This window comes from Drosophila santomea, chromosome 2R, assembly GCF_016746245.2.
Source record: "Drosophila santomea strain STO CAGO 1482 chromosome 2R, Prin_Dsan_1.1, whole genome shotgun sequence".
Taxonomy (NCBI): domain Eukaryota; kingdom Metazoa; phylum Arthropoda; class Insecta; order Diptera; family Drosophilidae; genus Drosophila; species Drosophila santomea.
In genome coordinates this window covers 3,507,451-3,523,047 of record NC_053017.2, presented here as the reverse complement: position 1 = coordinate 3,523,047, position 15,597 = coordinate 3,507,451, and the positions used below count along the sequence as shown (strand labels likewise).

General features: G+C 42.9%; 1 pseudogene; it reads left to right on the top strand.

Annotated features, from left to right (window-relative positions):
* Nucleotides 1–3,568: 3,568 nt before the first annotated feature.
* On the top strand, nt 3,569–5,949 carry LOC122756430 (annotated as a pseudogene).
* Nucleotides 5,950–15,597: the final 9,648 nt, after the last annotated feature.

Genomic DNA, 15,597 nt, shown 5'->3' with positions numbered 1-15,597 from the left:
CAAGATGCGTAACGCCATACGATTTTTTTGCACACGATTTTTTCGTGGTGGCTTTTCAAGTGGCTCCAGACTCTCTCGAAATTTTGTTCAAAAGCCAGAGAGCGGAGAGCTCTAGAGCCAGCAGCTCTCTTGTACGCATACAGCGACAGCTGACCACTGTATTGGTGCACACGTATGCACATGCATTGTAAAAATGACAAAATATGCCCTTCATTTTAGAAGTTCTTAGACTTTATATCTATATTATTTTTATTGTTTTTCCTTTTAATACGTTTTCTTTTTCTCTTAATACGTTTGCTTAAAGCTGACTATACGTAGAACTCCTCGATTTATTTTAAATTTCGCTTTAAAATTGTGTTTACAATCAATTAAAGTTGTTTGGTTGCATTGCTAAAGTACGGAAATATATGTGCGGATTATAAATTGCGATTGGTAGTGATAGATAAGAGAAAATAATAAGGTTGGAATCTAAGTCCGAAAAAAACCTACTTTCTAAAATATATAAAATCAATTTAACGGGAAATGAGAAAATATTGGCAAAAATGCTTCTGAAAGAAAAAAAAAAGGCACAAATACAAGATGGAATGATTCCGAAAAATTGTTTGCTCAGAGCATATATTACAGGTCGACTTCCACATATACGTTTTTAAGGTACTCTTTAAAATTAAATTTTCCCAGTCCATCATCATTACAAAAGTGGAACAGCATTAAAAAATTACAGCCGGGAGACAACGAATGTTTGTACTCAGCTCTTAGAGAAACCATTAAGGAAATGAATGAATCGGATAAAGAATGCATATTAACCTAACATACATATAAGGTATCAGTTGATATAATAGATGGAGCATTTAATTGATCGCTCTAATAAAATGGGAAGCCACATTTGCGTATGTGTGATTCGGGGTATTTTAAAGAAATGGAAATTTATATTGAACTATTTCGTGCCGGAAACAAATATAAAAGGCGATTGCTTAAAAAATCTTATTTATAAAAACATTGAAAATATTGGGTTCAAAGTAAGGGGTGTTGTTTATGATCAAGGTGGTAACAACAGAAAATGTACCTCATTACTTGAAGTCACCAATGAGAAACCTTACTTTACCTTAAATAGTAAGAAATATTATATGTTTTATGACATTCCTCATCTTTTCAAGTCTATTAGAAATAATTTTCTAAAAGCTAATTTTGAAACCCCTGACGGACGAGTTGACTTTGATGTCATCCGAGAGGTTTATGAATTAGATCAGGGATCAGTATCGAGAATGACTAAATTAACAAGGAGTCACGTTAATCCAACTAGATTTGAGCTAATGCGGGTATGTTTGGCAACTCAGACACTTAGTCACACAGTTGCAGCGGCAATTAAAACTTGTAGCCAAAACAAGCAATTTAATCGAAATTTTTGAAAATTCTTTGTTTTAAATTACAGTAGTTTTAATAATTTACTTTGTATACGTTTTAATTATTTACTATAGTTATTTAGTCAAATTACTAGTATAAAAATTACCAATTTTCAGTATTTAAAATGCAAATAAGATTCACTTAAATTATTTTTGTATATTTTATTTTGATAATTTTAAAAAAGCGCGCAATTATGGGTGGTAAGAAATGCTCTACGAGTAACGGGTATAAAAAACTTCTTTCAAACCATAATAGTTACGAATCGAAATTGACCAAAACATTAATCAAATTTGTTTCTTAGATCAAAATTGATTTCGGCCCGAAAATCGTCTTCTAGCACAAGCACGCACACATACACACTATCTCCTTTATTGTTTTTACTCACACAAGCAAGTCTCTCTCAATTTTTGGCGAGCGAAAAGAGAGCAATTTCGGCCGTCACCAAAAAAGTGGCTGCATAGTGCAAAACCAATGTATGACCGTTACGCATCTTGTTATTATAATGTCTTTGGTAAGACTCTTACCTCTCCAACATAATGAGAATAAATATTTGAAGTGCTTGTACTCAAGTGCTTCCTCAGTCAGCAGTCCACACTGCCACAAAAGCTAAGCTGTAGCTTGATCGTAAAACGATCGAGCAATGTTTCGGCCACTTCATGAGTTCACATGCCCTTTGTATATGGTAATGGTCGATCCCTACTAACTTCATTGTTGCCAGCAACACTAACAACACTGCGATGAAATCAAGTGTATGTTGTACGCCTAGGATCTCGTCTTAGTGGTCAATGGCCACGGTGTTGATCACACTGGGTGTATTGTAGGGTGCCTTAGACTCCTTGCCGCCCATCTCTAGAATTCTTTTATATCTTTTGGCGCAGCGGGAAGGATTGTAGTTCTTGCTTCAGGAGTATTCCCTTTGCCGTCCCTTGATCCTTCCAGTTCAATCCTGGTATCCGGTGGTTTTGTGCAGGATTGGATTTTCGCTCTTTACACTTTACCGAAGTCCTTGGGTCTGAAGACAGTCTTCTCTCTTTTACCGCCCGAGAATTGCTTCCCGAGAATTGAACTCCCGAGAATAGACCTCCCGAGAATTAAGTTATTTATCGGGGGGCTAAGTTTTTTTTACAGCGGCATAGAGCTTTATCTGGGCTACTCCGGTCATCGGTGTTCTAGTCCAAGTGTTCCCACCTAGAAGTTATTTTTCCATATTTCACTAATTGACTCTTAAGTCAATACCTGTTGGTGAACTGTGCCCGTTACTGATATAGAACTGTTCTTCGAAGCATTCCGCCTGACTCAACGAGATAGGTGTATCCCTTTCCCTGCTTTAGATTCTGGTTGGTTTTATAGGTAAATCTTCAAAGTCTTATGATCGTACAAAAATGGTGTACGTAACACAGGCCTAACTTCCATCTTTAAATGTCATAATTAATTTGACTATTTATAGAATATTGGACTTAACGCGTAAATGTGCCAGAACAGATTTATGACATTGTAGGTCTTTTTTTTGTCATTTGAAAAATTAAAATTTAACAGCCCTGTCGCGGATCGGTTTAGGGCTATCGATAGTTAGTGAAGTTTCAATTTAGAGCCGCCAGAACTTGGAGATATTTGTGTTAGGATTTTGAAGTTTACGTATTAGGGCACACTAAATCGGGTGACGCCAAGCTTAATTTCGGCGGGCTAAATCGCGAATGCAACGTCTATGGATGCCGGATGAGGCACCACTACCTACTCCATGACCCAGCTGGACATCCCAGACGGCCGCCAGTCGCAGATGGAGGCCGCAGGAGAGATCAGCGGAGCAGCCAAGACCGGCAGCTGTACAGAGACAGTAGCCGACAGATACAATTGCCACAGTCAGTGGATTCCAACGAGAAGAGCCTGCCTGCGTTAGCTGCAGTTATGGACGCGGGACGTGAGGAGGATGAGAGGCGATCGACATGCGATCGCCAGGAATTATCGCATCGGGCACCTGCTATTCCGGATTTTGACCGTTACGTTGTACGGGGAGAACACGCAGGTCGACACCTACGCATTGCTGGATGAAGGATCGTCTGTTACGCTCATCGACGACGAACTTATCCGCAGCCTGAACCTGAAAGGTGAGAGTCGACAACTGAACGTGCAATAGTTTGGCGGAAAGTCCGTCAAGGAGCGCACGAGGATGGTTAGCCTGCAGATCAGTGCAGCGGGCAAGCCAAAGCGCCATGGGCTAAACAACGTATACGGAGTAACCAATTTGAAACTGCCGATGCAGAGTTTGCGTCGGGAAGATGTAAAGGCGGTGACGCCGAGTGCCCGCCTGCCTTTAAAGCCGTACAACAATGCGACGGCAAGGATCCTAATTGGATTGGATCATGCGCACCTAGGAATACCCCTCAGAACCAGAAGCTATGGATCTGGAGGGCCATATGCAGCAGCCACCGCACTTGGATGGGTGGTATATGGACCGGTGAAAGGAAAGTCAAGTTCATCGCTTCAGAGATCGTGCCTCCTAGCCGTGCCACAGGATAATCTTCTGGAGAAGATGGTCAGCGATTATTTCGAGATCGAGAATTTCGGAGTGAAGCCGGCACAGCCTGTCGCAGCTGGCGGAGTGGAGCTGGCGCCGTCAGTCGAAGATGACGGCAACACGCGGGCCTTGAGTATCCTCGAGGAGACGACCAAGCGAGTAGGTCGACGATATGAGACCGGGCTGCTATGGAGAGACGACGAGGTGAGACTGCCAGAGAGCTACAGTATGGCACTCAACAGATTGTCAACATTGAACGGAAAATGAGGCGCGATGTGGACTTCGCGCGGGCCTACAATGGAATTATGGACGATTACGTCAAGAAGGGCTACGCAGGACGACTGGAGCACCAGGAAGCCCAGAGGTCCCAGGAAGACAAGGTGTGGTACCTACCGCACTTCGGGGTGGAGAACCCAAACAAGCCTGGAAAAATCCGGCTGGTTTTCGACGCGGCTGCCAAGGTGAACGGAATGTCCCTGAATTCAGCACTGATGAAAGGCCCACAGCGCTACAAGCCCCTCTTAGCGGTACTCTTCCATTTCCGGGAAGGAGCAGTTGGGGTTTGTGCAGACATCAAGGAGATGTTTCATCAGGTATTGATTCAGCCAAAAGATAGATGCGCCCAAAGGTTCCTATGGAGAAATGGAGAAGATCGTCGGGAGCCTGACATATATGAGATGCAGGTGATGACGTTCGGAGCGGCCTGCTCACCCTGCTCGGCGGATTATGTGAAGACCGTGAATGCTTCGCAGTATAGCAGCACGGATCCGCGAGCAGTCCTGGCGATCAACGAGTATCACTACGTAAATGACTACGTCAACAGTTTCCCCAATGAAGAAGAAGCTATCGCCGTTTCGTCACGGGTGAGAGAGATACATGCAGAAGCTGGGTTTGATTTGTGTCGATTTACTTCCAGTTCGGCAAGTGTGGTCAGAGCGTTGAACCCACTTGAATCCATCGCCAGCGTCAGATGGACTGAAGCTGAGAAGAAGGTACTAGGAATGTACTGGCAGCCAGCTACAGATGACTTCAAGTTCGGCGTCAAATACCATCGAGTCCCAAGGAAGAGGGAGTTCCTGAGCCTGGTCATGTCTACGTTCGACCCGATTGGGTTTTTGAGCTGCTACATGGTGACCGCTAAAATACTAATGCGAGAGATTTGGCGGAGAGGAGTCGGCTGGGACGAGCCGTTACCAGACATGTTAGCCGCAGCCTTTGAGAGCTGGCGGCAGGGAATGAACAGAATTGAGGAGTTTCGATGTCCACGCTACTACTTCGGCACTGGACGAGTGCGGACACTAGAGCTGCACATCTTTGTGGATTCCAGCAAGTCGGCGTTCGCAGCAGCGGCCTATTGGCGGGCCACCTACGCAAGCGGAGATGTACAGGCGCACTCCATATGTTCGAAGACGAAGTGCGCTCCGATGAGGACTATGTCAATCCAGCGACTGGAACTTCAAGCAGCAGTATTGGGTATGAGGCTGATGGACACCGTCAGGCAAGAGCACGGTGTGGAGATCAGCACCAGTGTGCTATGGACGGATTCTAAGACTGTGCTGCGCTGGATAAGCAGCACCCACCGGAGATACAAGCAATTCGACGGAAACCGGGTGGCGGAGATCTTGGAATCCACGAAGGCGTCCCAATGGAGATGGATTCCGTCTGCCGAAAACGTGGCAGATGACGCGACGAGGCCGCACAAGGACGTAGACCTGAGTATTGGTTCGCGATGGCTAAGTGGCCCTCCATTCTTACGAGGACCGGAAGAAAGCTGGCCGAGATCGCGCGAGGAATGGAATCCCCCGACGCCAGATGAAGAGGAGAATGAGAAAGAGGAGAAATGTGAGTTTGCCCTGGCCATGGCGAACTTTTTATCGTTACGGAGATTTTCGAGCTACAACCGATTGGTGAGGAGCACCGCATGGGTGCTCAGATTTATTCGACGGTGCCGTGGACTACGCTCCGATCGAGAGGATCACGGACTGACGTCGATGGAATGCGCCGAGGCCGAGCGCGCACTGATAAGGCAATAACCACAAGGGCTATTCACTTGGAGACGGCCCACGATTTGTCTACAGATTCCTGTATAATCGCCATGAGGAACTTCATGAGCCGCAGTGGACCGGTGGTCAGGATAAGGAGCGACAATGGGAAGAACTTCGTTGGAGCCGATAGAGAGGCCAGGAAGTTCACCGAGGTGTTTGAGCCTGCACGGATCCAGGGCGAGCTGTCGTCCAAGGGAATTGAGTGGATCTTTAATTGCCCGGCGAACCCAGCTGAGGGTGGCGCTTGGGAAAGGATGGTGCAGTGCGTGAAGAAGGTGCTGGCGCACACAATAAAGGAGACCGCGCCAAGGAGCACGTACTGGAGAACCTGTTGATTGAGGCGGAGAGCATAGTGAACTCTCGTCCGCTCACTCATCTACCAGTGACGGTGGACCAGGAGGCTCCACTGACACCCAACGATTTATTGAAAGGAGTACCCGATGTTCCGGATCTTCCCAAAGATGATGGACTGGAGTCCAACAGATGCGTTACCAGGAAGCAGTAGCGCATAGCAAGAATGATGCGGGATCGATTCTGGAAGAGATGGGTGCATGAGTACCTGCCAACACTTGTGCGCAGGGAGAGATGGTGCAAGCACGTCGAGCCCATTCGTCGAGGAGATCTGGTGTTCATATGTGATCCGGCCATGCCACGAAGAGAGTGGAAACGAGGCGTCGTGGAAGAGGTGTTCACCGGGAGAGATGGAATACCTCGTCGAGCGGCGGTGCGGACTAACGATCGAGCCAAGACGACAATGCGACCCGCTTCGAAGCTTGCTGTCCTGGACGTGGTGAATGCGAGTGCTTCACAGGGGTGGGGATGTCGCGGATCGGTTTAGGGCTATCGATAGTTAGTGAAGTTTCAATTTAGAGCCGCCAGAACTTGGAGATATTTGTGTTAGGATTTTGAAGTTTACGTATTAGGGCACACTAAATCGGGTGACGCCAAGCTTAATTTCGGCGGGCTAAATCACTCCGTTTTTGCTATCACATTGAGAAGGAAGGGAAACTGCGGTATGTAAGATTAAGACTGTATTTCAGGTTAAGTTCAACCTATGTATATTCTACAGAATAAAACAATTCCAACTACTCTGTTTGTTATCGAACACGAGGTGTTTTTCTTGGATGTTTAAAGGCATCTCCTCGTGATAGGCCGAGCGGCGTCAAGCCCCTATTCCAAAACAAGAGGGAACGCTATAGTCGAGTTCCCCGACTATCTGAAAAGTTGTTTGCATATCGATAGGAATTTGCAAGACTAATAAAACTTCAAACATTATAGGTCTGTGTTTTTAGGTAGTTCACTTTATTTTTCTCCGTCGTTCACTTTATTTTTCTACTATGTTCCTACAACATTTTCCATTTTCCGTTTGTGGGCGTTAGAGTGGGCGTGGCAAATACATTTTTCGCGATTTGAGAGAAATTTACAAGACTAATGAAAAAATAAAATAAACGAATCAACGAATCGAGTATACCCTTTTACTCTACGAGTAACGGGTATAAATATGGGAAATTTCCTAGTTGGTGGATTCCGAACGTATCGGTCAAAAAGCGGCAGGTTGTGAAGTCCGAATGTATACATCAAACAACCTAATTCTCCGACGACTGGCGGGAGGGGGTTTTCGGACATAGTACACTGTCTTCGGTGGGCCAGTTCCCGTATGGAACCTAGTAAAAGCTCCCTAAGCAGTGGAAGACGGAAGCTGTTGGCTGAATTAAACCATATCACGGCAACGAACAACATCTCCGGATAATATTGGTTTTTTTGGGCTTAAATGCCGGACGAGTTTTTGACTGGAGAGACTTATTAATCGAATAACAGCACCCTAGTTTTCCTATCTTATTATAATAAGTTGTGGTCAGCAATGTTCATGTTAAGCAATGTAGATCGTGTCATATATTCAGCTGCATACCAGACAGAATATCTAAAACAAAGTCCCAAATAAAGAAACCCCAATACATAAATAAAGGGGTCAAAAAAAAGTCTTATTTCAACCATCCACCAGGAGAGTCACCCGATCATGAACGCAAGAAGAGAGCCCTGCACCTGAAAGTGCAAGCGCGGGAGACACCCCCCTACTATAGGGTGTTTTTTTTAGAGGTATAGAACTTTAAATTGCAATAAAACAACGATGGATTATTCGATTGACATGAATTTTATTGACATGAAAGATAATCTTGTGGCATTACATTTTAAATATGATTTCTGGCATATGACCGCCACGGCTGGCTCGGATGTAGTCCAATCTGGACGTCCAATTTGCAATGACTTTTTCCAACATATTTGGCCGTATATCGGCAATAACACGGCGAATGTTGTCTTCCAAATGGTTTAGCGTTTGTGGCTTATCCGCATAGACCAATGACTTTACATAGCCCCACAAAAAGTAGTCTAGCGGTGTTAAATCACAAGATCTTGGAGGCTTATGAAAAATCGGGAACAACAGCAATCTCGTTTTGGGCCCATTCGACGAATCTACGCCTTGCTTGATGATCGTTTGGTTTCAATTCTTGCACGAGTTGGATTTTGTAAGCACGCATGACGAATTGCCAAACCAAACTGAGAATAAATCACTTGACAGCTGTTAAATCGGTCGCCATCTTGAACAGTAATGCCAACTTAAAGTTCTATACCTCTAAAAAAAACACCCGTTATATGAGGCACTTAATTGAGAGTCTCGAAAACTGAGACACCTGAGAGACTAGATATCTCAAGAGTGCTTAAACAGTCAGATGCATCGATTGAGGGAGCCCAGACGAACGGCTACGGCTACACCACAGCGGATACCTCAACAATACGTTGCAGCGGAGACCAGTCACCAATTTCACCCCGATTTAGTCTAACATTTGAAGCCCCGGTACCAAAGGGGGTTCGGCTAGATAAATGGAACTTAAAATTTGACGGAACTGGCCACTATATGACCGTTTAATGTTATATATTCCGTTTGAAAAAGTTACAAAAATTATATGGAATGAATCGACAACAAGTTTTTAGAGAATTCCATAGTTTGCTTATTGGCAACTAATGGAGGATTGAGCTGAAGATTGACTACTACTCGCTCACCACGGATATAAAACGGCAGTGACTTAATAAGGGTAAAAGACTTACTTGATGGAAAGAAAACAAGGGTATAACGATTCCGTAAGCAATTATGTCTCCGACAAGCACAACCTGCACTTCAAATTAAAACACAAGATGGCTGAGGATGAGTTTCTAGAACTGTTAAAGGAAAACATGAACCTCCAAATGGGTAGTTTCCTCTTGACGTCCCCAATAAGATTCCGGGCCAATCTTACAAAGGAAGGGCTCAGAATGGACCGATGGTTAAAAGACCATTGAAAAACTATGCAAAGTGGACCCCTAAATGAAATCCAACGCTTGGACGTGCAAAGAACTATTCCCGATGGTGTCCTTGTGGAAGAACAACAGAATTGAGTGCCTGAGTGCAGAAACTCTTTGCTCGATATGGTTTGCTATGTGTGTGGATACGGAGTCGCTTTCTACCGTCATCACCATGAGAACAAGAATTCATGCCTGTCTCGATTTTTTGCCGGAAATCTAGTAATAGTAATGACGGGAAACACACGGTGTTCACACTATAAACTAATGCGTACACTTAATGAGTTCAATTCGGGTGTTTGAATCTAACTGACTCGCTACTGCGAGGGCATCGCCTTTTATTCATTCTTACATAGGTTCTTATCATCTAATTATATAATGCAGCGCTTGTAAGACGCTGCAGTCTGCGTTGGTCAATGCAGATGAGATTTATCTCATTATGATAATCGTTGTCAACGCTAGAGCCGAGTGTCCTCTTGCCGTGTGGAAAATCAAGTCATCAAAGTGTACTTTGTTATTTTTCAGAGTCTGGATGCGCATTTGAAGATTTTGTAGTTCATTAGTGTTGTTGACAATCAAGTGCTTCAGCACTTCTTCTTGTCATCTATAATTCGTAAACTGGGGAAGATAGACATTTCAGACGCTGTCGAAATTACTTTTTGAGGAGTAATTATTGTTGTATCCTCTAATATTGCTGTGCATCCTGCAGGTAGTTGTATAATGCCTTGATTGGGCAGTCTTATAACTTGATGCTGTTCGTTGCATCTTATATTAGCTGTTGTATTCCGAAACAGTCTAAATAGCCAACGGTTGGATCCACTTATCTCTTTGATGAACGAATTGCCTTGGAATTCTATCATTTTGCATGAGTGTGCCTTGCTTGGTTTCAATGGAAATATTTCGCAGGAGTTATCATCCGCGTTTTTCCATGCCCAATTATTTTCGCAAAGCCATTTCCATTTCAGACATTAGGTGATATGCGTTTATGTCTGTATTGAACGCAAAATATTTAGAATTCAATTTCGGAATAAGCTTTGTTCCGTTTGTCCACAGTGGTATTGGGATTACTTCAATGAATAGGACATTATCCTTCAACATAGCTTGTGCCTTCATCAGTTTATAGATCAGTGGTAATTGTATAACTGAATTTCCACCCGGTAGCATTTGTTTTCGTCCTAACTTTTGCTTAACTTTTTCGAGCTCCTCCAGCATTTTGTTAGGCGCAATTAGTGTAGGATGAATTCTTCCTTCACTAATGTCCGTTACCATTGAGATCGCTGTTGCTTGTAGGCTTTCTGCCTCTTCAATCCAGTTTCGCACTTGATTTGATAACATAAGGAATTTAATTGACTCCTTATATACCATAAAGTGCTCCTTCATCGTTTCTGCAATAATATTGACTTGTTGGGTCAGTTTTCCCAAATTCCGGTTTGCTTCTATCGTAGTTGCTCTTACTAATTCTTCCGTGGCATTGATGACCGAGGTCTGATTGTCAACATATTCCATTAGATGTTTTTCGTTTTTTATGATCGTTTGCATATTTTCCTGTATTCTATTTGCATTTCCGATATCAAAGAACAGTATAAACCTTTTCTTTCGGTTGGTACGGTGCCGTAGTATTTTGTCTTTTTCTTTTATGTTGTCAATTTTTGTCCTTATTGTCGTGCCGAAGAAATCGCAGTAGTCCTTGAAGTCTCCCATTTTTTCGCAAACCAGGCGGGATTTTTCCAGGAAGTCCTCTGATTGTTTTATGACATCAAAATAGGCTTGCATGTCATAATAAAACAATAATTGCCAACTGGATGTAGCGACTTCAATTTTACCAATTTTGTTTACCATAACTGCAGCTTTTGCGTCGATGTCGTAAATTTTCCCAAGTTCTTTGGGAATTTCTTCCGAATTTTTTGTCGCAGTTGTAGCTTGCAACATCAATAAACAGCATAGCACAGTAGCTATGCTTCCAGTGCCATTCCTTTTGCCTTTTGGAACTCGCTGCCTAAGCTTCTTGTCCTTGCGTAGCTGCATTGACTCCGTTCTAGATGGCGTTGCAGCTCCAGCTGGTTTTGCTTCGCTAACAGGAAGTTGACAGATCTTGTTTAGCGATCTTTTTACTTCCCCATCGCTTGTTTTAATCGTGACTACCCGGACTTTCTCATCTTGTCCTTTAGTCGTACTAATGATTCTTCCCATTGGCCATCTTGCAGGGTGAGTGTTCTCATGTTTTATAAGAACCAACTGTCCCTCCTTAAGATTTGGCTTTACTTGGCGCCATTTGGTTCGCTGTTGCAATGACACCAGATACACCTCTTTCCATTTCTTCCAAAAATCACCTCTGATGCGTTGAATAAGCTTCCATCTATCCAAAGAGCTGATTGTCTTACTTTCGTCAAAATGTTCAGGAGCTCCAATTAGAGGTCTTCCCACCAGAAAATGACCCGGCGTTAATATTTCCTCACCATCGTTTTCGCTCCTTACAGTTACTAATGGGCGCGAGTTTAACACTGCTTCGATTTGACATAGCAGCGATGCAAATTCTTCATATGTAAAGCTGTTTTCACCAATAACTCGTTTAAGGTGATGCTTCACTGATTTTACACCGGCTTCCCATAAACCTCCCATGTGGGGGCTTCCCGGGGGAATAAAGTGCCACTTGATGCCTTCTTTTTCTAGTGTAGGTGCTAACTCATTGTTGTTTTTAATGGCAGCTACAAATTCTTTGTCCAATACTCTTGAAGCTCCTACGAAGTTTGTTCCAATATCTGAGTATATGTTCTCACTCTTGCCTCGTCTTGGAAAGAACCGTCGAAGAGCCTCCAGGAATTTGTCTGACGAAAGGTCGCTAACAGCTTCCAGATGTATCGCTTTTGTTGCCATACAAACAAATACACAAATGTATCCTTTATACGTTTTTTGACCTCTTCCCTTTGAGCAGCGAATCTGGAACGGTCCGGCGTAGTCGATTCCAGTATTTTGAAACGAGTAATCAGCCGTTACTCGATAAACTGGTAAATTTCCCATCAGTTGACTGGACATCTCTTGCTTGTATCGTATGCATACAATACATTCCCTTAAATATTTCTTTAAGGAATTTTGTATGCCAAATATCCAGAACTCCCTCTGAATATAAGTTCTCATAATGTTAATTCCGCCATGCAGAGTTTCTTTATGAGAATCCTTTACAATTAACAAAGTCAAATGTGACTTATTCAGTATTATTGGATGTTTTACATTATACGGTATCATTGCGCCTGCAATACGGTAATACGGTATATTAGCGCCTGCAACTTACTCTTTGGGTCTAAAGGTCTTTTGTTTTTGAGTAGTCTGACTTCGTATCCAAAATCTAGCTGTTGTTGTATCTTTACCACAGCAATCTTCGCTAGCTTTAATTCCTCTCCACCGTAAGATGTGACGGCTGTTGCGATTTTCCTCTCATCTTTGTTATGAAGCATAATACATACGCCATTACTCTAAGAAGTTTGTCGATCGATGATAAAAAATGGTTTTGCAGATATTCGGATTTTATCAATGTGGATACCACAACAATTTCCGATTCCTTTTGAGTGGGCCAGTGTTGTGCATCTATAGATAGCCAATTCGGCCCTCTCCACCAAATTTCACAGATTTTAAGAGCTTGCGGTGATATCCCTCTTGAAGCCACGTCTGCTGGATTTTCTTCCGATTTAACGTAATTCCATTTGACATTGGGAATTAGTTTATTGATATCTTCCACTCTAGTTTTGACGAACTTATCTATGCTGCGCTTGTTCCCATCCAAGCAATAGTAATTTGCGAATCACTCCATGCATGCGTTGTAATCTTGTTGCTCCATATAGCCTGCACTTTCGCTAATAACTTTGCTAGTAAATGAGCAGCACATAATTCCAGCTTTGGAATTGTAATTGCAAAGTAACTCTGCCGCCTACTTTTGTATACACAGCCGCTGCATATGCTTTCTCTGATGCATCGCAGAATCCATGTAGCTCCATAATACCTTTGGAGCATCCAGTCCAGCGTGAAATGCTAATTTCTTCTAAATCTGATAGACCTTTAGCATATTCCATCCACCAGTTTGCTAAGTTGGATTGAATGAAACATTTGCCTTGAACCGTTACAGGTGCCAACCATCCCAGTGGGTCGAAAATTCTGGACAACTGTGATAACACTAACTGCTTTGTTATGCGTGTTAGCATTGGGTTTTCTGCCGAAAACGTAAATGTATCCTTCTTCGGATCCCATTGAAGTCCTAAGGTTTTGATCGATTCATTCTCCTCAATGCAGATTTTCTCCGTAGCACCGTCGTCCTGAATGTCGGCTAAAATACGTTCGTCATTTGCAACCCATTTTCGCAGATGCATGCCGGCCTTCTCCATCACTTGTCTCAATTTCCTTTGAAGTTCATAGTACTCGTTGACTGTGTCTCCACCAGTTATGAGGTCATCCATATAAAAGTCGTCTCTTATTGTTTCTGCTAAGACGCTATCCTCTTGGCAAAACCGATCTGCCAGCTCTCGTAGACATCGGACTGCTAAGAAAGGTGCTGCCGAGGTGCCATAAGTTACGGTTGTTAACTTAAACTCACTGATCGGCAATTTTGGATCATTTCTCCATAGGATATATTGGTATTCTTGATCTTTCTCAGCAACCTTTATTTGGCGATACATTTTTTCAATGTCAGCTACCATAACATATTGCCACTTGCGCCATTTAATTAGAATATCGAATATATCCTTTTAAATCTTTGGACCAGCTATAATAACGTCATTTAGGCTTAGTCCATTTGTCGTCTTTGCGGATGCGTCAAAAACTACTCGTAGCTTCGTAGTTAAGCTTCCAGGCCTGATGATTGCTTGATGGGGTAAATAGTATTTACCTTGACCCGTTTTCTTTACAGATTCCATATGTCCCATCTTAAGGTATTCTTTCATGAATTCGTTGTATGCAGCCCAGTTCTTTGGGTTTCTTTGAAACTTCTTTTCCATTTGCATAAGCCTTGCCATTGCCTGTTTGCGAGAGTCCCCCAGCTTTGCCTCTTGGTGGAATGGAATTGAAACCACAAATCTGCCTTCCTCGTTGAAGACAGTTGTTTCTTGGAATTTTCTTTCGCATTCTGCATTGTCTGTAATCGTCTCATCGGCTTCATCAAAGCGATCCAGATCGTTTAGATTTATTGTTGTAGTGGCACTTATAATTTTTTGCTTTGCTGCTCGAGTTATATTTCCGGACACAATGCATCCAAATTTGGTTTTTTGTCCCAAGATTTCATTTACGGTTTTTATTTTCTCCATCATAATCAGGGGAAATAGATCCACACCTATCACCATGTCAATTCTGCTTGGCTCGTTGAATCGTGGATCTGCTATATCCACTCTTTGTTGATATCAATATCAAACTTTTTGCTGGGAAGGGCTCTATGGAGTGTTGGTAAAACCAATGCTTCCGTTGATGCTTTGAAGCTGCTTGGAATTTTTGGTTTGATCGTCAGGTGGACACTATTTTTTTATAATTGAGTAGTCTGGGAGATACCTTCGACCTCTATAGTACTTCTTACTCTGGGAATCCTTAATATTTGTGCTGCTTCCTCTGAAATCAGCGTCTTCTGGGATCCACCGTCAATAAGCGCCCTCAACTCGTTGTAACCTCCAGCTTTGTTTTTCACTAAAACAACAGCTGTAGCCAATAGTGTGTCTTGGCCTTGCTTAAGGCTATTGCTGTTGATACTGCGTTTTGTGTCTTCATGGAGAAGGCTGTTGTGTCTTTTGGAGCATCGTTTGCATGTAATTTCCTTTCTGCAGTCGATAGCATTATGCTTTCCAAAGCATCTAAAGCACATGCTGTTCTTTTGAACGAATTCTTTTCTTTTTTCGATTGATTGTGCTCTGAATTTGAGACACTTTCATATCGTGGCCATCCTTAGAGCAAAAGGCACACGATCTAACTTGCACTTCTCTTGTAGCAAGCTGAGCGGTATTTTTGGTAATGGCATTTACTGAGTTGTATTGTTGCTCAATAAACTCTAGTACATCTTGTAAGGACTGTATAGCTCTTGCCTTTTTTACATGCTGTTCATACAGCTGCAAGGCTTCTGGCGAAAATTTCCGCAGCAGAATTTCAGCTAAAATTACGTCAGCAGAGCTTCCTATCCAAAAACTTCCCTAAATTTTTCTCATCATGGGGCAGCAAGCAGTTCCATTAATTTGTTGAAGTGTTGGGAGAATATTTTTCTGCTATTCTCATAGCGTTTGCAGATAAGCTCCCACGCTGCTGCATAGCTAGCCGCTGATCCTGTTATCAAATGGC